Source organism: Ictidomys tridecemlineatus, chromosome 3, assembly GCF_052094955.1.
Source record: "Ictidomys tridecemlineatus isolate mIctTri1 chromosome 3, mIctTri1.hap1, whole genome shotgun sequence".
Classification (NCBI taxonomy): Eukaryota; Metazoa; Chordata; class Mammalia; order Rodentia; family Sciuridae; genus Ictidomys; species Ictidomys tridecemlineatus.
Genome location: NC_135479.1, coordinates 15,495,973 through 15,523,217, shown reverse-complemented (window position 1 = coordinate 15,523,217; position 27,245 = coordinate 15,495,973). Strand labels below are relative to the sequence as shown.

General features: G+C 33.3%; 1 protein-coding gene across 10 annotated transcripts in view; it reads left to right on the top strand.

Moving 5' to 3' along the window:
- Positions 1–27,245, top strand: part of Tanc2 (tetratricopeptide repeat, ankyrin repeat and coiled-coil containing 2) — a 417,090-nt gene that overhangs the window by 61,787 nt on the left and 328,058 nt on the right. The window contains exon 1 of one of the 10 annotated variants that reach the window (XM_078041903.1): positions 598–616. The exons of the other annotated variants lie outside the window; for them this stretch is intronic. The gene's annotated coding sequence lies outside the window, so the exon portion shown is untranslated. Of the gene's footprint in view, positions 1–597; positions 617–27,245 lie in introns of those variants that run through there. 10 annotated transcript variants of the gene reach the window in all.

The window sequence follows — 27,245 nt, the reverse complement described above, 5'->3', positions numbered from 1 at the left end:
ATATTTTATTTTAATAAGTTGTATTTTGATGAAAAGTATGGATGGAAGCAAGCCTAATTTTGTACTTGATATTCTGATGGTATGTAAAAAAAATACTTTTGTAAGCTAGTTTATAGGAAGATGTAAGACGTTAGTTTTTAATGTTCTATTTTCTTGAAAAAATAAATGATCAATTTAGGAATTTTAGAGCTATTAGAAATGCATTTCTCTTTTGGTGATTATTCTGATCTGAATGATTAAAAAGTCATTCATGTTTGGCTACTTAATAGAGGCAATGTCTATGTAAGTATTTTATGTAAAAATCATTTTTTAAAGGTGGCACATTGTTGTGCATTCTGTCCATTTGTTGTGTTAAAGCAAAATGAAAGTAGCACACAGATTTACTGCTGAAGGAAACATTAAGTTGCAGGCTGCAGCTGGAGGATTTTACGTAGGCACCTGTGGGTTTGAGTGCGTTCAATATACAGACTGCAGTAGGAGGCTGGCACTGACTCTGCTGACTCCAGTGCACTCCTTCACTGCTGTTCTGCCGATTTCTCCACTGTCCAGAAGACAGACAGAATGGTGCAGCACGTTCAGGGCTTGGGGAAAAAATAACCATCAATATGATTCAGAGGTGGGTTTGCTACACTGAATAGGAGAAAAAAAAAGAGAAAAAAGAATAAAGGCTTAGGTATAGTTCAGTATGCTAGTTGTTCTTAGCTCTTTGAATATTTAATTATGACTGTTTAAGAATGAACTGTTAGAGTTCTGAAATCTGCATGCCCTCCATATAGAGAGGTTCAGGTATATTGCATGTATAATATTAGTAAATGCATGTATGGTAGCTTATAAACAGATTTATTTCTCTATGTGCAGTTTGTGTATGTAAGACATACATATAGTTCTGTGTTTATGAAAGGTTTTTGTTAACAGTTGGTATTAGATTTTTTTAAAAGTATGCACTTAAAGGTTTTATATTTTCTCTTGTACACATTTGTCGCAGCTCTTGTCAATGTCTCTTTCCTTATATTGTTCATTTTGTAATAGCAGAAAGCATTAGTAGAGCATTCTCTGATGAGATGTGGAAAAATCAGTAGAATGAGTACTGGAGTTGGCACTTCATATTTTATTGATGACTGTAATGCAGTGTGAGTTCGCATTGCACATAGTCATGATTTAAATGATTACTTATGAAAGCAAAATGTTTGTAAGAACGGCCATGTTGTAGACAGTGAGTTTAAAATAAAGGAGAGGAGTAGGACAAGTAAAATATTTCTGTCCTTGGTTTGTTGAGCAGTGCTCAGCATTGACTCAGGCACTGTCATTTTAGAAGTACAGTATAGAAACAATTGAACATCATGCATAGAAAAAACATGGAGGTTTGGTTACCACCCCCTCCCGGAAGCACTTTGCTTATGTGCTCATATATTTTAGGCTTCTATGGCTGCACGCTTTTGGGGAACTGTCCAGTTGAGACAAGATGTTTTCTTAAGCCACACCCAACAGAGTCAGCTTTTTTATGCTTTGGGGCACTATTTTAATCCTGTGCTGATTTGTAGCTATCATCTGTGGGATGCCTTTGAGTAGTAAAAAGAAAGCATATACTATATTTACAGATTCTAACTTAATATGTTTTTGCACATCTGAGTTAGTGTATTAATAGCACAGAAGAGCAGTTTTTAAGTTATGCAGTGTTATCTCTGGCAGAGAGAGAGGGAGAGACAGAGAAAGGGAGAATGAGAATGAATATATTTGTATGATTCCATTCCAAGTGTTCTGATTATGTAGGTAACAATGCTGCTGATATATTATTTTGGTTAGTATTGTGGGTATGATATTCAGAGTTCAGATTTTCCTATTTGAGAAAATATTTGTACAAACATTTTAAATACTTGGCTTTTTTTTTTTTGCTTTAAAAATTTTTGGAGAAGATTCAGTCCTACCTTAAAAATCTGTTTATAACATTTAATTCTGTAATAAAGAAATTTTATTTTGTAATAAGAATTAACAACTGTGTGGTTATCTGCCACTGTTAGATTACCTCACCTACTTTACTGTAGACAGAAATAATAAGGAATCGGCATTAATTTTAACAGTCTGCAGAGTGTTCATATTGTATATTTTCAAAAACCCTCTTAGACAAATCAAATTCATTCTTCTCCAAAAGAGGGGATAAAAGGTGCTATATTTCTTTGATTTTATCGATGAACACAGAATAATATGGGATTTTTCATGTGCCAAATTAAGTGACAGTAAATAGCTAACTATAGGTTGAAATATACTATATTATTAGAATGTTTCATGTATCGAAAATGTTATATAACCCTGATGGAATGTTGCAGATGAAACAAAGAAATCTGATTGGCTCATCATAAAGCAGCAGCCTTGAAATCCATTCTGACTAGAGGCTTCCACAGCAGCCCTAGTAGTTAGTTAACATCACAGTAAAAATAAATGCCTTGGAGATGAGGAGGAGTTTGAAAGAGAAAATGAGATTGCTAAAGCTAGTCCTTAATCCTTGTTTTTGAGACTTTTTTTTTTTTTTGCTTCCCAGGCCTTTTTTCCCTTTTCAGCAATCCCCCACACACACCTTTTTTCCTTCACTTACTATAAAAGAGTATTATATCCTATCAAGTTAAGGAAATTTCTAAATAGTATTGTGTAATGAACTAGAAGAGTCTCTAAAAAGAGTTTTATGTTAAGTGATAGAATGGGTTAATGAATAATATAATTTCAGAACATTTATTAAATATGGATGAATGGTACTTGGTGAAGGAAGGGAAAGATGTGATAGAATAAAAGAGTTCTGAGGAACAGGAACTAATCATAATTCTTTGGCCCTAGCCTTCTTCATCATATTAAAATTGCATTAGATAATTTGTCATCTATGATTTTGTGATGCTTGATAAGGGCACATTGTTATTGACATTCAGATAGCAAAATGTTGCAAGTCAGAAACAGGTGGAGAATTGTTTGCTATCTGCTGGCTATTAGAAATACCCTTGAGATGTGAGAATATATGTTAGCCTTTATGTATTTATTGTTATTGGCTAGATGATCTGAACTGTGAATGAGTATTTAAGAGAATGAATTATATTGAAAGGAAATAGAAAAGCATCATAAAATAAGACATATTTAAAAGAAATATTCATATGTAGGTATAGTCTAATAAATATAAACTATATCTTATAGGTTCTATTTCTGTGCTTATTTTCTAAATTATCCAGTATGCTAATAGAGTCAGACTGAAGGCAGCTGGCTGCAAGTGTTACAAGCTGAAAACAAAATGGCTGGCAAGGATTAGTATTGAAATTTCTAACAGAGTGCTAGATGCAATTAAGCTATCTTTCATTGATGGAGACTGTTACAAAGTAAAATGAAGAAGGAATGGCTGGTGTATGAAATGTTTTTGGCAATAAATGAACATTGTTTTATTAAAGAAAATGTACAAATACTCATAGCATAAAAACAAAAGATTTTATACTATAAATAGAGTAATTCGTTTTCAGCTAAGTGATAACAATAAACCCTTGGTAATATTCATTTAGCTGACATAGGCTTTGTGTAGTTCTAAGGTCCAGGTAGTTCCTGAGGGCATTAGTTAAGAGCAAAAGAAATAAAAGAGAAAGAATTTGTTACATACTTGGAATGGGGAAAATTGAAAGATAAGTTTCTGGAAGATTTATTTATGGGTATTTTAGGTTAGTCTACATTAAAGATGGAATAACAGGAAAATTTAGAGATAAGAATGAAAATATGGTTTACAAAATGACAATATCCATAAGTTTATATTTTTTTCCTATATATCTCTATCCTTTCAAGCCTTTTCCATGGAGTTTTAACAATTGTTGGAGTTTTAACAATTGTTGAAAGCTCCAGAGGCTGAGGCATTACAATTGTTGATAAGCTTGGGTAGGTTGAGAAATAGCTTCAGGAATTAATTAATTATTGGTTGAAGACTGTACATTAGTTCACATATCTCTCCTTTGCAATGGTTATGTACTTTAACAGGACAAAAATGTAAATTTGTTACTTCTATTTCTCCAGTACATAGTACAAGACCCTAGCACTTAGTGGGCTCCCAGTAATTGATGAATGAATAGTAACAGCAAGCACACACACATATGTACATAAATACATAATTACATTAATTTAATTTTCAAAAATAATACTTTACTTCAATAGAATAAAGTAATATTTTTTTCTCATTTAGCAGATGAAGAAACTGAGCAGAGAAAAAGATATTTAAGTGACTTGACCAAAATCATACAGTAATATTGGAGCCAAGATTTGTACTAGTGTGTTTTGGAACTCTTTCATCATCTCTTTTCCCAGTAACTGAAGATTAAGATATGTTAGTTAGTATTCAGTTGTATCATTAGCCCTCGAAAGCATACATTGTGCATATATTCTGGCAGAAACTGCAGAGATGACAAAATCTTTTTGCTACATCTTTCAAATCTGCTTTAAGTGATATTTTGTTTGTTCAATCATTTGGCTACAGCTTGATAAGGTAATTCAGATGTACAGTTCTGAAAGCTATTTAAAAGCCCATAGCAAGTGTATGTAGGAAGCAGTTAGTTGGGAAATTGTGTTAAGCTTTTTTATTCTTCACAATGAATGTAAAAATCTAATGAGATATCAAGTACAATTCATTAAAAGTTCTGAATATTTCAGAACTTTGTCTTCTCTTGATCTCTTCATTTTCAGTTCTTTAATTTAGCATTTCATCTCATCTCATTTAAATTACTATGTCTCTAGTTTCTGTACCCTTTAGTTCATCTTCTATTTTGCTGTAAGAATGAATTTTCTGCTGGGCCCGGTGGCTCACGCCTGTAATCTCAGCAGCTCCAGAGGCTGGGCAGGAGGATCACGAATTCAAAGCCTGCCTCAGCAAAAATGATGCCCTAAGCAATTTAGTGAGACTCTCTCAAAAAAAGAAATAAAAGGGACTGAGGATGTAGCTCCATAGTAAAACACCCCTGGATTCAATCCCCAATACAAAAAAAAAAAAAAAAACATAAAAATAAAAAATAAAATAATAAAATAATTGATGTTTGAATCTCCTGTATAAGAGATGAAAAATCCCATAATAAGTATATCCATGACAACTTTTACTTTACTATTGAATATTTAAAAAGTTACTGAAAGGGGACTGGGGTTGTATTGGAAGAGTGCTTGCCTGGCTTGTGCAAGGCACTGGGTTTGATCCTCAGCACCACATAAAAATAAAATAAATAAAATAAAGGCATTGTGTCCAACTACACCTAAAAAATAAATATTAAAAAAAATCATTAAAATTTACCCAAAGATATAATTCTCTCTATATCATTCTATGACTTGCTTTTTGCTCTTTGGGGTTGTAATTTCTTTCTTTTATGTATAGTATTCTATTCTATGAACATAGTTTCTTTCATCTATTTCACTCCTGATAGAAATTTGAGTTTATTTCAATTTTGTTGTTGTTGGTGGTATGTGGCATATGTGTGTGATTACAAATAGTGCTGCAGTACGTGTCCTTATACTGGAGTTTTTCTGAAGGCTGTACTCAGAAGTAGAATTGCCAAATCGTAGGTTATTTCTGTTTTCACCTTCACTAGATAATTTCTGTATTGTTGTCACTATACCAATTTGTATTCTTCTCAGAAGTATTTGAGAGTTCCTGTCTTGCCATATCCTTGCCTTTGTTCATATGGACACACTTAAATTTTTTTCTGACCTTGTGGGAGGAAGATAATATTCTATTGATTTAATTTCTTTGTTTCTCTTTTCTAGTGAGGTTGGATATCCTTTCATGTATTCCTAGTCCTTTAAAAATTTTCTTATTTGTTAATAACCTTCTCCTAGCCTTTATGCGTTTATGTATTGGATTATTTGCCTTTTTCTTATTGGTTTATAGGAATTCTTTATATATTCTAGAATGATTCAGCCAGCTGTAGCCCATGAACCAAATTTAGCCTACCACATTGTTTTTGTGCAACCTTTGAGCCAAAAATAGTTTTTACATAAAAGAATTCAGAAAAAAAAATTAAAGGAGATTAGAGTGTCATTTTCATGATGATATGAAAATTATGTGAAATTCAGATTTAAGTGTCCATGAATAGCTTTATTGGAATATAAGCACACACATTATTTACATATTTTCTGTGCCTGCTTTTGTGTTAAAATCAATGGCAGAGTTGAGTATTCCTGACAAGAAATCATAGGGTCTGCAAAGCCTAAACTATTTAATCTCTTCCTGTAGTTTACAGATCTCTTTTCTAGATTGATCCTTAGACTGCAGATAATGTATACCTTGTATATATATCAGACTTAAAACTTTGCTTTTGGTTTTAATATCCAAACTCCAAACTTCTGTTGAAGAGAAATTAAATTTTTAGTTTATTCAATTATTATCGTTGTTTTTCATTCTGCATGTTGTTTCAGAATGAGGTCACAAGTATGTTTTTCTATATTTTCCTAAAATAGTTGCAAGATTTCCTTTTTTACTTTCAAATTTTCAATGCAATTGAATTTGTATATTTTCTCTTAATCCTTTGGTAAAAGGATTATGGTGTAAAAAGAATATCTAATTATTTTAATAAAAGGATTATAGTGTAAAAAGAGTATCTAATTTTTTTTCTCATGGAAAAAGGCAGTTTTCTTTTTCTCCCCTTTCCACTTTTTAAAAATTGATGCATTATAGTTGTACATAATGATGGTATTTGTTGTTATATATTCATATACTCACTCAATATAATAATATAATATGGCCGGTATCACTCCCCAGCAGTTCACCCCTCCTGTCCCATCTCCTTTTCCCTAGTTCCTTTCCTCTACTGATCTCCTTTTGATTTTCATGAGATCCCTGAAAGAAGGGCAACTTTCTTTGTTTCCGAAGGGCCTCTCTTTTCTCTAGTGATATATAATGCAAACTTGCTCTTATATGCAGAGTCTGTTTTCTGAATTCTTTATTTTTTAGTCTTTGATTAAATATTTCTATATTCAATTTGGTCCTCATGATTTGTGTTATCCAACCACTTAACTCATTGTTGTATTCACTTTTATTTGTTTTTTTTTTTGGGGGGGGGAGAGGAACACAAAATGAAGTAGATATCACTAGTAAGATCCTTACTAGTGACAATTCTAGGGAAAAGAATATTGTTTTTGAATTTTGTATATTGCATATAGCAGGTCATATTGTTGGCTTTAATAGCAATTTTTTCTTAAAACATTTGATCTCAATTTTTGTTTTTATTACCATTATTACAATCAAACAATAAATATTAGGTACCCACAAGTATATAGTATTATGTTAAATACTTTAAAAACCTTTATGTATAACCTATAAAAGCAAAGAATTACTTAGGCATAATAGGAATGAGTTATTTGAAAAAACTAGTTGAAGCATATTTAAATAATATCGATTATTTGGCTTTCAATTACTTCTGTCTTTTAAATGAATGTCATTGTATTTAAATATACTTATCCAGTAAAAAACAAAAAGAAGTTGTGTCTGGGAGTAGAGTGGAAAGGGACAGATTTGATTTTCTAGTTTATGAGTAGCTAACATTTCTATATTTATAAAAGTAAGAGAATATAAGGGTTTATTTTATTGTAAACCAATGTGACATAAAAGAATAGGAACTCTCTTATTACTAATATTGTTGAAATGTCGGTATCCTCATATATAAGGGCAGGAATTTGTGGTGAAAACCATTTTATCTTGACTCCCCAGATATATAGTAATTGTTTCCCCAGTGTCTGCTTTAAATACCTGAAGGTAGAGCTAAAAAACTGAAAGAAAGCCAAATTAGGAAAACATCCAATTAGAAATGAAGCTGGCAAAGTGAACTTTGATAAGAATTTTTATCTCTTCTAATGGGAAATTATTTAAACATTTTAAGTATTAAAAGGGGTGACTATTATATTTTTAGTCTAAATGATTACTCACCTACTTTGTAGATATGTTTAGAAGAGAATGGATATTGGAATGGATATAGGTTAGAGATGGAAACAGGTAGCTAGGTTCAAGAGACATTTAGGAGAGAAAATCAACAATATTTAGTGATAAATTCATTGAGATAATGTGCTCAATGAATGGAGAGGATCAGATTTGAAAGGGCAAGAGGTAGTTTAGAATTTTATGTTTGGATATTTAGAGTTTATGATATGCTTTACAATGTCAATTGTTTTATAGACAGATCTTTCCAATTTATTAATAGATAGATAAAAAGGGGCACCCTAGTAGAATAAATAAATCAGGTCTAGTTTCAAAGCTTGGATTTTGCACTTTCTAACTCTACAACAGTCTATTGGCTATTTCCTGACACTTAGTAAGGGCCAAATAGATGATGGCTATTTTCATTAATGTTGGTACACTCTAAAAAGCTAAAGCTTTGGTATTTTTGTTCACTTACATGGGCTATGAATTTATGTACACACACATTTATTTAATTTCATGGTATCAATGTCATGTAGTTTCTTTTATTGTGGTGCTGGATATTGGGTAAGTGCTGTAGCACTGAGCTGTATCCCCAAGCCCCACAGTATGTACTTTTTCTTATATGATGCTGGGAGAATGGCAGTTTGCCTCTATAGTCTATTTTCCAAAAACTTTTAACCTCAGTATAATCATGAGAAAATGTATAGGGACATTCTATGAAACACCTAACTGGTATTCTTAAAACTATCACCATAAACGAGAAAAGTCAAAGAAATGATCACATTTTGAGGAGCCTAAGAGATTTGATGACAATGTAATGTGCTATCCTAGAGTACACAAAAGACATTGGATAAAGATTAAGGAATCTAAATACAATGTGGGTTTTAGGTAATAATAATACATCAGTAATGACTTGTTAGTTGTGACACATGTTTATATATATGGTGCAAGATCTATTCTGAAAATAAAATGTTTATTTAGAAACAAATGAACAAAAATATGTATACTAGACACCTTTATTTTTTAACAGTTTACTCTATTAACTTATCAGTGTTAAGCTTGACTTTGTGCGTATTCATTGTGTACCTGAAAGCACAGTCATCAACTTTTAAAGTACTGATACTATTACTAGTGATTGTTCCATTTACAAGTAGCAAGATTACTTTGTTTTCACAATATTAGTCATCATAATTGATGCATAACTATATCACAAGAATCAAAACCTTCTATGTTAAGCACAACTTTTCTTGAGCTAAAAATCATACAATTTCTGGAACATTTTGGATATCTTAGGCAAGTACAGATTAATAATTCATCATGAGCAAGTATTTATTTTTTAGATTTAGAGCATGTAAGCTGGGTTTATAAAAACCTGACCTTGTCATCTTTATATTATGCAAGTTTTGAAAATACAGCACACTTTTGAAAAGAATGAGCTATGATACAGATAACATTCTATTAATTTGGTATAGAATGCTTTCTTTCCTCTTTAGAGAAAAAGATTCTTTAGATACATTCTTTTTTTCAGGGGGTGGATACTGGGGATTAAACCCAGGTGTGCTTAACCACTGAGCCACACATCCCCACCCCTTTTTAAAATATTTTATAATCGACAGGGTCTCTGAGTTGCTAAGTGCCTCACTAAGTTGCTGAGGCTAGCATTGAACTCACTATATTCTTGCTTCAGCCTCTCAAATGGCTGGGTTTACAGATGTGCACTACTGTGCCCAGCTCTGTAGATATATTCTTTTTTTAAAAAATATTTTTTTATTAGTTGTAGATGGATACAATATATTTATTTGTTTATTTTTATGTGGTGCTGAGGATGGAACCTAGTGCTGTACCTGTAAGAGGCAAGCGCTCTACAACTGAGCCACAGCCCTGGCCCACTACAGATATATTCTTAAGAGCTAACTCAGTTTTAATGGGTCTGAGTTTACTGAAGGAAATTCTTAGTGAAAAACAATGATCATTGAGATCCATGTGGAGGATGAGACCATAGTGCTTTGGAATGATGCTGCTCATCTTTTCTTTTTATGGTAATAGTGTGGATAAGAAAACACTGGATTCCTTAAACTATGTCCCAAACCACATTGATACCACATATTATTATTTTAAGCTTGATTTATTAGGTAATAATTCTAGAACTGACCCTTGAAAAAATTAATTCAATAAAAAAATTTCAAAGAATATCCATTGCATACCAGATGTGAAAATAACAAGATGAAAAAGGCTTTAAAAGACTGAGAAAGAGTGCTTGGTGGGCAAATATGAGGGTATGAGTACCACCAAACAAACAAAAATAACAACCACAAAAAAACTTTTCAAGGGCACTTTGAATGTCTTACAGTCCAGACATAGTCATATAAATAACTAAGTACTCTACAGTGTGGTTGTACTATAATATAAATTTGTATAATGTACTGTAGATATGCTATAAACCCATAGAAGAAAGAACAGTCAATTCTTCTTCTTGGTAGATATCCAGAAAGTCTATATAGAGAAAAGAAAATCACATTTAAGCCACCTTTAATTGAAAGGATGTTGTTATCATCCTGATAATATATGAAGATTCCAGTTATTTAATATGTATATTAGTTATTTGTGCTAAATGCATTGCTGTTTTATGTATACTTGTTTCTTACAACCACCATGAAGGGTATTACCATATCAACTTCATAGAGATTTTAGTTCATTTTCTTAAAATCACATAAATAGTAATAATTCAAAGACTGAGTCCTTTTCAGCCTTATTAGACATCAAACACCATTAACATCTGTTGAATACAATTTTATTATATGATCAGGTAGAGGGAGCGCATTGATGGGCACCTTATAATGTATTTCCTCTTTTAATATCTTTAAAAAATTTGGTGCTGCCAGAGTAAAAGGGAGTATATTATGTAGGGTTTTATGGTTTGGAAAAAAACAAGAAATTTGAATCAGAATTTCTTGGTGTACTAAAGCAATATATAGTTTCAATGCAAATCTCATCAAAATGCCAGTGACATTCTTCACAGAACTAGAAAAGTGCCATAAAATTTATATGGAAGAATCAAAAGCTCAGAATTGCCAAAAGCAAGTCTAAGAAATAAGAGCAATGCTGGAAGCATCACAATACCCAACTTCAAATTATACTACAGAGCTACAGTAACAAAGACAGCATGGTTCTGGCATAAAAACAGAGACATAGACTAATGGAATAGAGTAATACCCAGAGACATCACACTGATTCTATCATCTGATCCTCAACAAAGGTGACTTTTAAATAAATAGTGTTGGAAAAACCGTATACCCATGTAATAGAAGAATGAAACTAGATCCCTGTCTTTCATCCCGCACAAAGATGACTTCAGAGTGGTTAAAAAGACCTAGGAACCAGAAACTTTGCAAGTGCTAGAAGAAAACATAGGGTCAACACTCCCAACGTTTAGGTGCAGGCAACGACTTCCTCAGTAAGAATGCAAACTCAGAAAATAAAATCAAGAATTAATAAATGGATTCTCAATGGAGAAAAATTGAAGGCATTCCCCCTAAAATCTGGAACAAGACAGGGATGCCCTCTATCCCCACTTCTATTCAATATAGTTCTCGAAACACTGGCCAGAGCAATTAGACAGACGAAAGAAATTAAAGACATAAAAGTAAGAAAAGAAGAACTTAAATTATCACTATTTGCAGATGACATGATTCTATACCTAGAAGACCCAAAAGGGTCTACAAAAAAACTATTAGAACTAATAAATGATTTCATCAAAGTAGCAGGATATAAAATTAACACGCATAAACAAAGGCATTTCTGTGTATCAGCGACAAAACTTCTGAAATGGAAATGAGGAAAAACACTCCATTCACAATATCCTCAAAAAAAATAAAATATTTGGGAATCAACCTAACAAAAGAGGTGAAAGATCTATACAATGAAGAGAAGTAGAAGAAGATCTTAGAAGATGGAAAAATATACCCTGTTCATGGATAGGCAGAACTAACATCATCAAAATGGCGATATTACCAAAAGTTCTCTATAGGTTTAATGCAATCCCAATCAAAATCCCAACGGCATTTCTTGTAGAAATAGATAAAGCAATCATGAAATTCATATGGAAAAATAAAAGACCCAGAATAGCAAAAGCAATTCTAAGCAGGAAGCGTGAATCAGGCGGTATAGCGATACCAGATTTCAAACTATATTACAGAGCAGTAGTAACAAAGACAGCATTGTACTGGTACCAAAACAGGCGGGTGGACCAATGGTACAGAATAGAGGACACAGAGACTAATCCACAAAGCTACAACTATCTTATATTTGATAAAGGAGCTAAAAGCATGCAATGGAGGAAGGATAGCATCTTCAACAAATGGTGCTGGGAAAACTGGAAATCCATTTGCAACAAAATGAATCTGAATCCCCTCCTCTCGCCATGCACAAAAGTTAACTCAAAGTGGATCAAGGAGCTAGATATCAAATCAGAGACTCTGCGTCTGATAGAAGAAAAAGTTGGCTCCGATCTACATATTGTGGGGTCGGGTTCCAAATTCCTTAACAGGACACCCATAGCACAAGAGTTAATAACAAGAATCAATAAATGGGACTTACTTAAACTGAAAAGTTTTTTCTCAGCAAGAGAAACAATAAGAGAGGTAAATAGGGAGCCTACACCATGAGAACAAATTTTTACTCCTCACACTTCAGACAGAGCCCTAATATCCAGAGTATACAAAGAACTCAAAAAATTAAACAATAAGAAAACAAATAACCCAATCAACAAATGGGCCAAAGACCTGAACAGACACTTCTCAGAGGAGGACATACAATCAATCAACAAGTACATGAAAAAATGCTCACCATCTCTAGCAGTTAGAGAAATGCAAATCAAAACCACCCTAAGATACCATCTCACTCCAGTAAGATTGGCAGCCATTATGAAGTCAAACAACAACAAGTGCTGGCGAGGATGTGGGGAAAAGGGTACTCTTGTACATTGCTGGTGGGACTGCAAACTAGTGCAGCCAATTTGGAAAGCAGTATGGAGATTCCTGGGAAAGCTGGGAATGGAACCACCATTTGACCCAGCTATTGCCCTTCTTGGACTATTCCCTGAAGACCTTAAAAGAGCTTACTACAGGGATATTGCCACATCGATGTTCATAGCGGCACAATTCACAATTGCTAGACTGTGGAACCAACCCAGATGCCCTTCAATAGATGAATGGATTAAAAAAATGTGGCATTTATACACAATGGAATATTACGCAACACTAAAAAATGACAAAATCATGGATTTTGTAGGGAAATGGATGGCACTAGAGCAGATTATGCTTAGTGAAGCTAGCCAATCCCTAAAAAACAAATACCAAATGTCTTCTTTGATATAATGAGAACAACCAAGAACAGAGCAGAGAGGAAGAGCAGGAAGAAAAGATCAACATTAGACAGATACACTAGGTGGGAGGGAAAGGGAGAGAAAAGGGAAATTGCATGGTAATGGAGGGAGACCCTCATTGTTATACAAAATCACACATAAGAGGTTGTGAGGGGAAAGGGTAAATAAACAGAGAAATGAAATACAGTAGATGGGGTAGAGAGAGAAGATGGGAGGGGAGGGGTAGGGGGGATAGTAGAGGATAGGAAAGGTAGCAGAATACAGCAGTTACTAATAGGGAATTATGTAAAAGTGTGGATGTGTAACAGATGTGATTCTGCAATCTGTATTTGGGGTAAAAATGGGAGTTCATAACCAACTTGAATCTAATGTATGAAACATGATATGTCAAGAGCTTTGTAATGTTTTGAACAACCAATAAAGAAAATTTAAAAAAAGAATTAATAAATGGGATGACATCAAATGAAAAAGCTTCTGCATAGCCAAGGAAACAAAAGCATGAAGAGAGAGCATACAGAATGGGAGAAAAATCTTTGCAACTAGTCTTCTGACTAGGATTTGTATCCAGAATCTATAAATAGCTAAAAAAAAAAAAATCTTCACACCAAAAACCAAATGAAATATTTCACCAAATGAAATAAACAGATGTTTCTCAAAAAAAGAAATACGACGTGATTCTGCAATCTGCATTTGGGGTAAAATTGGGAGTTCATAACCCACTTCAATCTAATGTATGAAATATGATATGTCAAGAGCTTTGTAATGTTGTGAACAACCAATAAAAAAAAAAAAGGAAGAAATACGAATGGCCAACAAATATAGGAAAAAAAATTCAACATCTTTAGCAATCAGGGAAATGCAGATCAAAACTATACTGAGGTTTTATCTCATTCCAATTAGAATGGCAGTCATCAAAAATACAAATAAGCATACATGCTGGGAAGGATGCAGGGGAGAAAGGAAATGTTATACACTGTTAGGAGAACTGGAAATTAGTAAAACCATTATGTAAGTCAGTATGGAGATTCCTCAAAAGACTGAATGGAACCACCATATGACCCAGCTATGTTTTTCAGTATTTATTCAAAAGAAAGTCAGCATACTGTAGTGTTACACACATACTCATCTTTATAACAGCACAGTTCTCAATAACCACATTATAGAACCAGCCTAGGTGTCTGTCAACAAATTGATGGATGAAGAAGGTGTGGTATATATACACAATGAAGTTTTACTCAGCTGTAAAAAAGAACAAAATTATGTCATTTGCTGGTAAATGGATGAAACTGGAGAGTATCATGCTAAGCAAAATAAGCCAGACTCAGAAAGTAAAGGATCATATGTTTTCTCTCATGCAAAAGCAAGAGAGAAAATAGGATTAAAAAAGGGATCTCATGAAAATAGAAGGGTAATTAGTGTAATAGAGAAAGGAAATCAAGCACAAGAGGAGGAGAAATTATGTCATGTGCATGTCTGAATATGTCACAATGAATCCCACTTTTATATATAATTATAATACACTAATTTAAAATAAAAAGAGTTGCTTAGTGTAAGGGATTAGTAAACATTTTCTGCCAAGTGTCAAATAGTAAATGTTTTAAGCTTTGCAGGTCACACAGTGGCCAGAAATAGAATAGTTTTCTTCAATAATTCAGCATCAACAAGGATCTTGCTGTCTTCATCTCTCTATTCTTTTATAATGTTAATTTATATCCTATGATTTATTTCCCTTCATGTTTACAAGATGGCAGCCAGTATATCTAGGAACTCCATAGGTCATTTTCCATATCTAGGGAAAGATATGACCTTGACCAGATCTTTCCAATTGACTATTTTGAATTTAATCCTACCAAGTTTCACCTTGACAGCTTCACAGAAAGAAACCATGCTAAGTCATTTATATCGGCTAAACTAAAAGTCAATTCTCCATCTTCACATTACTTGACCTATCAACATTTGATCTCTCAGTCCCTTCCTTTCTTTATTTACTTCTCTACTCTTCTGGGTTTGCTCTTTTTGTCTGGTCAAATGTTCTTTGCTGGTCCCAGACTCTACACGATGGATTCAGCCCCAGCCTTAGTCCTCTGATCTCTTATTTATGCTGTCTCCCTTGGGAATCTTATATAATTTCATTGTTTAAGTGTGTTTTATGTACTCATGGTTTGTTTACTAAAGATTTATCTACTAATGGCATATGTATACCTATCTTTGTGTATTTGTCTAATAAATATTTCAAAATTTGGTAGAGGTTGAGTATATCTTATCTGAAATGCATGGGACTGGAAGTGTTTCAAATTTTTTATTTTTTTTTCAGATTTTGCATTGTTTACATGTACATAATGAGATATTGTGGGGGATGAGACCCAAGTTGAAACATGAAATTCATTATGTGCCTCAGTCTGGCTGGGCACAAAATCACAAGCCACTTATACCTTGTAGATTCAAACAGCAACTCTTTATTCCCGAACTCACACCGACACTCTACAATCACGTTCTAGGGAAATCCACGTTCTGGGCAAAATCCACCGGGCTCTGAATCCCAAATACTCTCTAAATCCCGTGAGAACTCAATGGGAACTCAAAGAGCGGGTGCGCCTGAGGTAGCAGGATACTCCTTATTCCCAGCAGGGTACACCTTAAACCTGGAACCGCCCTAAACCCAAGGAGAGCCCTAAACCCTGATCCGCCCTAAATCTGGATCTGCCCTGGTCCTTGAGCAAGGTCACCTTACATGCATGTCACTGCAAATGATCTGGGTCCAATATGGAGAGTCCTTCCTCTAAGCAACATTGGGTAGGCTGACAAAGAAATTGCCATGCATCATTCCTACTTGGCAATGGCTCTCAGCAATTATGTTTCATATATATTATATATAGAGAGATTTAAGGTAGTTTTATACAATATTTTAAATAATTTAGTTCATGGAACAAAATTTCATGTATGGAATTTTTCTCTTGTTGTGTCATATTGGTGCTCAAAATTTTTGGACATTAGAGCATTTAGGATTTCAAATTTCCAGATTAGTGATGCTCAACCTGCATATCCCAAACTGAGATCCAAACATTCTTCTCATCTCCAAACCAGTTCTCTCACAATCTTTTCTATCTCAGTACGTTGTAAATTCATTCTTTGGGTCAAAAATATTGGCGTTGCCCTTGACTTCTTTCTTACTCTTTCTATAGCAAATTTTCTCTGGTCTATGTTCAGAATATATCCAGAATCCAATTACTTTCATTACACCATTGAAAGTATTTCATTGTTGCATGAAATAAACCATTTTTCTTGGAATTGCTTAGTCATTCTCTTACTAGTCTTTGTCTGACTTAAATTCCTTCATAGTAAATCACTAAATACTGAATATCCCTAATTTTAGTATTTCTGTAGTAAGACTGTATTCAGTGCTTAAATATACCTAAGTTGAAAGCTATCTACCCTGTAATGTAAGTTCTCATGACATATTTTTCTTTGAAATAATGGGAATAAGAAATCTATTAATAGTGTTTTTCAGTATAGGAAGTATATTGTTTAATATTATTTGCACATTATTGTTGAATTTAACTCAGTATGCTAATAAAAAATTTTTTCTGATGATTATCTGAAATTCAGGAAAAACTGATTTTAAAAGCTAGCACTCTACTTGTGGACAGTTGGGTAGTTTTATTTTTATGCCTGTTTTATCAATAAGTTTTTTTTTTTTGTAAAGTTCAACTAGAAGTAAGACTTTTAAGTTTGGTAAGTGAATTCTAGCTTAATAGACACAACTTTATTCTACTTTCTTTACTCTGGAGTAAGGTATTCTATGTTATGCGTATATTTTGACTTGTTTGACAAGTGAAGGCCTTATTTTGTCCATAAATGTAGATGTAAACATTAGATGTGGAGGTCTTACCTGTAGTGAGGGAATTCTGTGTTAAGCAAAGCAAAAAATGTAAAGTACTATGTATAATTTGCATTTACTTATAAAAATGTTGGAATCTTTCTTTGGATCATCTTGGGGCAGTGGTGAGTTTATTATTTTCTAAAAATCTTTAATTATTTACTTTTACCTGAGAGCTAATCTCAATTCTTGTGATAAGTCTCTGTTGAGGAATGACATGGTTAAAATTTCAATGTTAGAGAAGCAAATTGTCCAAATTTACTGTAGCATATTTTGATGTAATTTTTATAATTCAGATAATTAAAATATTGTAGATTATGATGGTATGTTTTTTGTTTTAAGATAATTTATTTACTGACTTGAAGCTATTATTAAACCATTTCTTGTTTATTTTTCTCCTGTGGGTTGTTTAATGATACTGTAGATCATGAAAATTTAATATTATTTAAAGCTTTTTAAAACATTACTTACCAATTTTTGTTAAAGAAGACAGTGCTGGTAAGGGGAAATGTCTCTATTTTACTTATTATTTTTCACATACCTTTAAAGGCATATTTTAATGTTATTATAATGCATGTATGTCATTTTATCCACAAAGAAAAATCGGAAAAATGAAAATTATGACATTTGTCTGGATTTTGTTTGTATACTAAGGAACAATTCAACAATTTCTTCAACTCCTTCCTTTTTTTGAGAAATGACAGCTAGATTTTGATGTATAATTTCTCAGGAACCCTTAAATATTTTCTTCTGTCTTTTGTTTATCCTGAATATTGACAGCTGGATTCAAAGTTTTGATCAGATTCAAATGTAAATGCTTTGCAAGAAGTAAAATCAAGAATCAATAAATGGTATGGTATCAAACTAAAAAGCTTCTTCACAGCAAAGGAAACAATCAAGAATGTGAAGAGAGAGCCTACAGAATAGGAGAAAATTTTTGCCACCAGTACCTGAGATAGAGCATTAATCTCCTGGATATATAAAGAATTCAAAAAACTTAATACCCAAAACACAAATAATCCAATCAATAAGTGGGCAAAGGAACTGAACAGACCCTTCACAGAAAAGATACAAATGGTCAACAAATACATGAAAAAATGTTCAACATCACTAGCAATTAGAGAAATGAAAATTCAAACTACACTGAGATTTCACTTCACTCCAGTCAGAACGGCAGTTGTGAAGAATAAAAGTAACAAAAAATGTAGGTGAGCATGTGGGGAAAAAAGTACACTTATACATTGCTGGTGGGACTTCAAATTGGTGAGACTACTCTGAAAGGCAGTATAACGATTCCTTGGAAAACTTGGAATGGGACCATCATTTGACCCTTTATCCCACTCCTTGGCATATACACAAAGGACTTAAAATCAGTATACTATAGTGACACAGCCATATCAGTGTTTATAGAAATTCACAATAGCTAAGCTATGGAATCAACCTAGGTGCCCTTCAGTAGATGAATGGTTAAAGAAAATGTGGTACATGTACACAATGGAGTATTATTCAGCCATAAAGAAGAATGAAATTATGGAATTTGCTGGTGAATGGATGGAACTAGAGAATATCATGCTAAGTGAAATAAACTAATCCCCCCCAAACCAAAGGCTGAATGTTCTCTCTGAAATGTGGATGCTGACTCACAATGGGGATGGGGAGGAATGGGGAGAAAAGATGTGGGATAGGAATGGGAAAACAGTAGAATGAATCAGACATAACTTTTCTATATTTGTGTATGAATAAATGTCCAATGTAACTCCACATGATATACAACCACAAGAATGGGACATATACATTCTACTATCATGTATAACTAAAAAAGAAAAAAAAATTCAGTAGCTTTGGCAAAACTCTAGTGGTTGTGTTCCTATTATCACTTGTTTTCCCTCTGTGCCTTGATCTTATTAGCCATTGATTCTTTTTTAAAAAATATTTTTAGTTGTATGTGGACATAATATCTTTATTTTATTTATTATTTGGTGCTGAGGCTTGAACACAGTGCCTCATACATGCTAGGCAAGTGCTTTACCACTGAGCCATAATCCCAGCCCCGCCATTGATTCTTGATGCCTATACAACTATTAAAATTAATTGAGAGTGCAAAGTGGTGATATTCTAATTCCATCTTTTGTTTCCCATTTATTGTCTGAAATCAAGTTTTATAAGGAGATTCCTTTTACTATTCTTTGGCTCATAGTATAGTTTATAGGAAATACAGGATGAATAGTTAATTCTTTTAATTTTTATGGTTTTTAATGTAGTTGGTTCCCTGTCAGTCTTGAATGAGACCATTTAGTGTTTTTGTTTTCTAAAACATCATTATGATTTCATGGCAATTGAGGACCTCTGTGCTGAGTCTTTTTAACCTGGCCATAGTTGAGAATAGTTTTTTGATAGTTTCGTCATTATTGGTTATGTTAGGATATTCCAGGTTCATTTAGTACATTTTCTTTCTTAGAACCACCTAGCTCTTTAAGAAGTCCTAGTTTCTTTTAATGGAGAATTATCATTTCAAGATCTTAAACTGGCATCTGGGAACCTCTAAGGGTCATAGTCATTGTTTCTTGGCATTTTCAGTGGATAGCTAGTGTATATCTGTGGCTTGCAAGATGGGACTAGTGTTTCCATTGTAGATTCAATACTACTTAACTTCTATGTTACATTATACTTTCTTTCACACTGAGAATGCAAGTTCTCAAGGATATGATAGAATTAGTGTTTCCCATAATCACTTATTTATTGTATCCCTCTTTATAAGCACAGTGATTTCAGAATAGTATCACCACTAGTTAATTTTTTTATTGTTATTCTGTTTCCATTGTTTCCTCTCTTCTTGATGGTTGTAATATATCTACATTGTCAGATCATATAGTCATATACTACAGTCTCTCTTATTTAAACATCCTCATTTTGTATTAATTTTATAAGCAATGGCATATTTGATGTTCACCACCCAGTCCTTATTTTGATGTCTCTTAGTCACTTTGTTTTCTGATAAAGTTAGGAAAAACTCACGGGAACAATATTTCCCGAGTTTTTGCATATCGAAAGCAGTTTGTCTAGTTTACTGGTTAAAACTTGCTCGGCATGCTTGGCACATGCCTGTAATCCCAGTGGCTCAGCTCAGGAGGCTGAGGCAGGGAGATTGTGATTTCAAAGCCAGCCTCAGCAACTAATGGAGGCCCTAAGCAATTTAGTGAGACCCCATTGCAAAATAAAATATAAAAAGGGTTGGATATGTGGCCCAGTAGTTAAGTGCCCCTAGATTCAATCCCTGTTACCCCCTTTCAATCTTTTTTTAAAATATATTATTCCCTTTACTCCTATGATATTTTTTCCTTAATGGATAAATGATATTTTTGCCTAAATGGCAAACAGATTTTTTTTTCCCTTTTTCTTTAAAGTCTAGTAATTCTAGGGAAATATCTCCATATATTAATCTAAGTTGATATCTCAAGTACATAGAATGTTTTTGAAATATGTTTCAAATATACATACATATATAAATATGTATATTTTCTCCCTACCTCAAGCTTTCCTGAATCATAGTTTTTCTGTTCTCTCACTTTGGTTTTCTTGTTAGGAGCTCCTATTTATCCTGATGGTGAATCATTTTTGCCTATTTTTAAATTTTTTTTTCTTTTTTTCTAAATTCTTTTTAATCTCTCTTTGGGGTGGTGGTGCTGGGGATTGAACTTTGGGGTATTTTGCCACTAAACTACATCCACAACCCTTTTTATTTTTTATTTTGAGACATTCTCTCATTAAGTTGCCTAAGTTGGCCTTGAACTTGTGATCCTCCTACCTCTACCTCCCAAGTTTCTGGGATTACAGGAGTGTGCCACTGTGCCTAGATTCTTTTTTCGTTTGTTGAAATTTTCCTTCTTTTTATATTCGTTTCTCTTAAGGCCTTTTTGTTATGTTTATTTGTTTTTATATTTCTTAGTTTAATTTTTATTACTGAAGTTAATTTTTTTTCCTAATTTGTTCTTGGTTTCTATCTTTCACTTTTTGAGTTTTTCTGACTTATATTGCTCTTACATGTGCTATATAATTTTCTTAAGGTTTTTAGCTCTTTTTGAAATTTACATTATGGTTGCATTATACATTACAATTTTTAATATTTATTTTTTAGTTGTAGCTGGACACAACATCTTCAATTTGTTTATTTATTTTTATGTGGTGCTGAGGATTGATCCCAGAGCCTTGCCTGTGCTAGGTGAGTGCTTTATTGCTGAGCCACAACCCCAGCCCCTGCACATTACAATTTTGATTTTTTTATTAGTTGCTCATGACAATACAATGATCTTGACATATCAAACATTTGAATCAAATGGGGTATAATTTCTCATTTTTCCAAGTGTACAGATTGCAGAATCACATTGGTTGTACAGCCAAATATATACATACAGCAATACTAGTATATATTTTATTCTGCTTTTTAAAATATTTTTTTTAGACATTGATGGGCCTTTATTTTGTTCATTTATTTATATGTGGTGCTGAGAATTGAACCCAGTGCTTCACACATGCTAGTCAAGCACTCTACCACTGAGCCACAACCCCAACTCCTTCGAGTTTTCTTTTTTGAGCAAGCCTTTCAGGTGTACTTCATGAATAAAAGGGTATAATGATGCTTTTTAAAAGAAAATTTTAAAATTTATTCTAATTTGTTATATATGTCAGCAGAATGAATTTCAATCCATAGTACAGCACATTTTTTCATGTCTCTGGTTGTACCCAAAGTAGAGTCACACCATTTGTTTCCTCATACATGTACTTGGGGTAATTGATGTCCATCTCATTCCACTGTCTTTCCTACCCCTCTACTCCCTCACTTCCCTTCCCTCCCCTTTGCTCTATCTAAAGTTCCTCCATTCCTCTCATGCTCCCCTCTCATCACCATTATGAGTCAGCATCCCCATATCAGAGAAAACATTTGACCTTTGGTTTATTGGAATTGGCTTACTTCATGTAGCATGATATTCTCCAGCTCTATCCATTTAACTGCAAATGCCATGATTTTATTCTCTTTTAATGCTGAGTAATATACCATTGTATGTGTGTGTGTGTGTGTGTGTGTGTGTGTGTGTGTGTATCTCACAGTTTCTTCATTCTTTATCTACTGAAGGGCATCTAGGTTGGTTCCACAGGTTAGCTTTTGTGAATTGTGCTGCCATAAACATTGATGTGGCTGCCTTACTGTAGTATGCTGTTTTTAAATCCTTTGAGTATAAACCAAGGGGTGGGATAGCTGGGTCAAATGGTGGTTCCATTCCAAGTTTTCCAAGGAATCTCCATACTACTTTTCATATTGGCTACACCAATTTTCAGTTCCACCAGCAATGTGTGAGTGTACCTTTTTCCCCACAACCTCGCCAACACTTATTGTTATTTGTATTCTTAATTGTTACCATTCTGGGCTGGGGATGTGGCTCAAGCGGTAGCGCGCTCGCCTGGCATGCGTGCGGCCTGGGTTCGATCCTCAGCACCACATACAAACAAAGATGTTGTGTCCGCCGAGAACTAAAAAATAAATATTAAAAATTCTCTCTCTCTCCTCTCTCACTCTCTCTTTTTTAAAAAAATACCATTCTGATTGGTTGGAGTGAGATGAAATCTTAGAGTAGTTTTGATTTGCATTTCTCTAATTGCTACTGATGTTGAACATTTTTTCATATATTTCTTAATTGATTGTATATCATCTTCTAAGAAGTATCTGTTCGGTTCCTTGGCCCATATATTGATTGGGTTATTTGTTTGTATTTTTTTTTGTATTAAGGTTTTTGAGTGCTTTATATATGCTAGAGATTAGTGCTCTATCTGATGTGAGTGTGGTAGAAATTTGCTCCCATTCTGTAGATCTCTATTCACCTCACTGATTATTTCTTTTGCTGAGAAGCTTTTTAGTGTGACTATATCCCATTTATTGATTCTTGATTTTATTTCTTATGCTATAGGAGTCTTATTAAGGAAGTTAGGGCGTAATCTGACATGATGGAGATTGGGCCTACTTTTCTTCTACTAGGCACAGGGTCTCTGGTCTAAATTCCTAGGTCCTTGGTCCACTTTGAATTGAGTTTTGTGCATGGTGAGAGATAGAGTCTTAATTTCATTTTTGTTGCTTAATGGATTTCCCATTTTCTCAGCACCATTTGCTGAAGAGCCTCTCCTTTTTCCAATATATGTTTTTGGGGCCTTTGTCTAATATGAGATAACTGTATTTATGTGGGTTTGTCTCTGTGTCCTCTATTCTGTACCATTGGTCTACAGGTCTATTTTGGTGTTGATACCATGCCGTTTTTGTTACTATTGCTCTGTAATATAGTTTAAGGTCTGGTATGCGATGCCACCTGCTTTACTCCTCTTACTAAGGATTGCTTTAGATAGTCTAGGTTTCTTATTTTTCCATGACTACTTTGTCTGTTTCTGTGAAGAATGTCATTGGGTTTTGACTGGAATTTCATTAACTCTGATAGTATGGTCATTTTGATGATATTAATTCTATCTCTCCAAGAACAAGGGAGATCTTTCCATCTTCTAAGGTCATCTTTAATTTTATTGTTCTGTAGTTTTCATTGTAGAGATCTTTCATCTCTATGGTTAAGTTGATTCTCAAGTATTTTATTTTCTTGTGGCAATTGCAAATGGAGTAGTTTTCCTAGTTTCTCTTTCAGAGGTTTGTCACTGATGTACATAAATGTCTTTGATTTATGGGTGTTGACTTTTATATCCTGCTACTTTGCCAAATTCATTTATTAGTTTTAGAAGTTTTCTGGTGGAATTTTTTGGATCCTCTAGGTATAAAATCATATCATTGGCAAATAGTAATAATTTGAGTTCTTCTTTTCTTAATTGTATCCCTTTAATTTCTTTTGTCTGTCTAATTGCTCTTGCTGGAGTTTCAAGAACTATGTTAAATAGTTGTGAAAGAGGGCATCCTTTTTCCAGTTTTTAGAGGGAATGCTTTCAGTTTTTCTCCATGTAGAATGACATTGGTCTGAGGCTTAGTATAGATAGCCTTTACAATTTGAGATATGTTCCTGTTATCCATAGTTTTTTTAGTGTTTTGAACATGAATGGGTACTGTATTTTGTTGAATGCTTTTTCTACATGTATTGAGATGATCATTTGATTTTTATCTTCAAGTCTATTGATGTGATGAATTGCATTTATTGATTTCTGTATGTTGAGCCAACTTTGCATCCCTGGGATGAACCCCACTGGATTATGGTGCACTATCTTTTTGATATGTTTTTGTATTCTATTTGCCAAAATCTTATTGAGAATTTTAGTAACTATATTCATTAGATATAATGGTCTGAAGTTTTCTTTCTTTGAGGTGTCTTTGTCTGGTTTTGGAATCAGGGTGATATTGGCTTCATAAGAATGAATTTGGAAGTGTTTCCTCCTTTTTTATTTCATGAAAAATTTGAGGAGTATTGGTATTAGTTCTTCTTTGAAGGTCTTGCAGAACTCAGCTATGTAACCATCTGTTCCTGGGCTTTTCTTGGTTGGTGGTCTTCTGATGGTGTCTTCTATTTCATTGCTTGAAGTTGATCTGTTTAACTTGTGTATTTATTGTTGATTCTGTTTGGAAAAATTATATGACTCTAGAAATTTTTGTCTTCGTTATTTTCTATTTTATTGGAGTAAAAATTTTCCAAATAATTTCTAATTATCTTCTGTATTTCTGTATTGTCCTTTGTGATATTTATTTTTTCATCATGGATGTTAGTAATTGAATTTATTCTGTCCTTCTCTTTGATAGCATAACTAAGGATTTATCCATTTAATTTTTTTTTCAAACAACCAACTTTTGTTTTGTCAGTTTTTTCAGTTGTTTCTTCTGTTTCAATTTCATTGATTTCAGGTCTGATTTTAATTATTTCCTGTCTTCTGCTTTTGGTGTTGATTTGTTCTTCTTTTTCTTGGGCTTTGAGATATAATGTTAGGTCATATATTTGTTGACTTTTTCTTCTTTTAAGGAATGAACATCATAGAATGAACTTTCTTTTTAGTACTGCCCTCATAGTGTCCCAGAGATTTTGATATGTTGTATCAGTGTTCTCTTTTATCTCTAAGAATTTTTTAATCTCTTCTTTGATGTGTTTTACACATTGCTCATTTAAATACCATATTATTTAGTGTGGAGGTGTTGGAGTAGTTTCTATATTTTATCATAGATTTCTAATTTCATTCCTTTATGATGTGATAGAATACGTGGTAGTATTTCTACTTATTTGTGTATTTGCTAAGAGTTGCTTTGTGGCATAATATATGCTCTATTTGTTAAGTCTAAGTTATTGATTGTAGTGTTGAGTTCTATACTTTCTTTGTTTAGACTTTGTTTGGGAGATCATTCTTTTGTTTGGGAGAACATTGTTGAATGTTCTGCTGGTGATTTCTTACCATCTTCACTGTAAGGTCAACATTCTTTTCAAGATTATATATTTTGTCTTCATTGGTGAAAGAGGTGTATTAAAGTCACCCAGAATTATTGTGTTGTGGTCTATTTGACTCTTGAACTCTAGAAGAGTTTATTTGATGAACATAGATGCTCCATTGTTGGGGCAGATATATTTATAATTGTTATGTTTTGTTGATGTCTGATTCCCTTAAGTAGTAGGAAATGTCATTCTTTATCCCTTTGGATTAACTTTGGCTTGAAGTCTCCTTTATTTGATATGAGGATGGAACCCCTACTTGTTTCTGCAGTCCATGTGAGTGGTATATTTTTTCCCAACTTTTCACCTTTAGTCTGTGGATGTCTTTTCCTATGAGATCAGTCTCTTGAAGGCAGCATATTGTTGGGTCTTTTTAAAAATCCAGTCTGCCAGTGTATGTCTTTTTATTGGTGAGTTTAGGCCATTAACATTCAGGGTTATTATTGAGACATGATTTGTATTCCCAGTCATCTTTGTTTATCTTTGGTGTTTAACTTGACTTGGTTTCTCCTTTGGTATTTCCTTCAGTGTAATACCCCCCTTTGCTGATTTTCATTGTTGTTTTGTGTTTCCTCCTCATGGAATATTTTGCCAAGAATGTTCTGTAGTGCAGGCTTTCTAGTTGTAAATTCTTTTAATTTTTGTTTATTATGGAAGGTATTTATCTTGTCATCAAATCTAAAGCTTAGTTTTGCTGGATATAAGATTCTTGGTTGGCACCCATTTTTTTTTCAGAGCTTGGTATATTTTGTTCCAGGATCTTCTAGCTTTCAGGGTCGGCATTAAAAAAATCTGCAGGTATCCTAATTGGTTTCCTCCTGTATGTAATCTGCTTCCTTTCTCTTGTGGCTTTTAAAATTCTCTCCTTATTCTGTATGCTAGGCATTTTCATTATAATGTGCCTTGGTGTGGATGTGTTGTGATTTTGTACATTTGGTGTCCTATAGGCCTCTTGTATTTTATTTTCCAATTCATTCTTCATGTTTGGAAAAAAATTTGATATTATTTCATTGTATAGATTGTTCATTCCTTTGTTTTGAACCCTGTGCCTTCCTGTAGCCCAATAATTCTTAAATTTGGTCTTTATGTTATTTCATAATTCTTGAATGTTCTGCGGTGATTTCTTACCATCTTTATTATGTGGTCAACATTCTTTTCAAGATTATATATTTTGTCTTCATTGTCTGAGGTCCTTTCTTCCAAGTGATCTAACCTGTTGGTAATGCTTTCTATTGAGCTTTTAATTTGTTTTATTGTTTCTTTCAATTTCAATGATTTCTGTTTGTTTTTTTCCAGAATCTCTATCTCCTTATTGAAATAATCTTTTGCTTTTTTTAAAATTGTTGATTGTTCAAAACATTACATAGTTCTTGACATATCATATTTCACACTTTGATTCAAGTGGGTTATGAACTCCCATTTTTACCCCGTATACAGATTGCAGAATCACATCAGTTACACTTCCATTGATTTACATATTGCCATACTAGTGTCTGTTGTATTCGGCTGCCTTTCCTATCATCTTTTGCTTTTTGTATTTGCTTATGTAGCCTTTTATCAAAATGATCTTCTGCTGCCTGTATTTGCTCTCTTATATCATCCTTTAGTTCACAGAATATTTTAATTATGTAT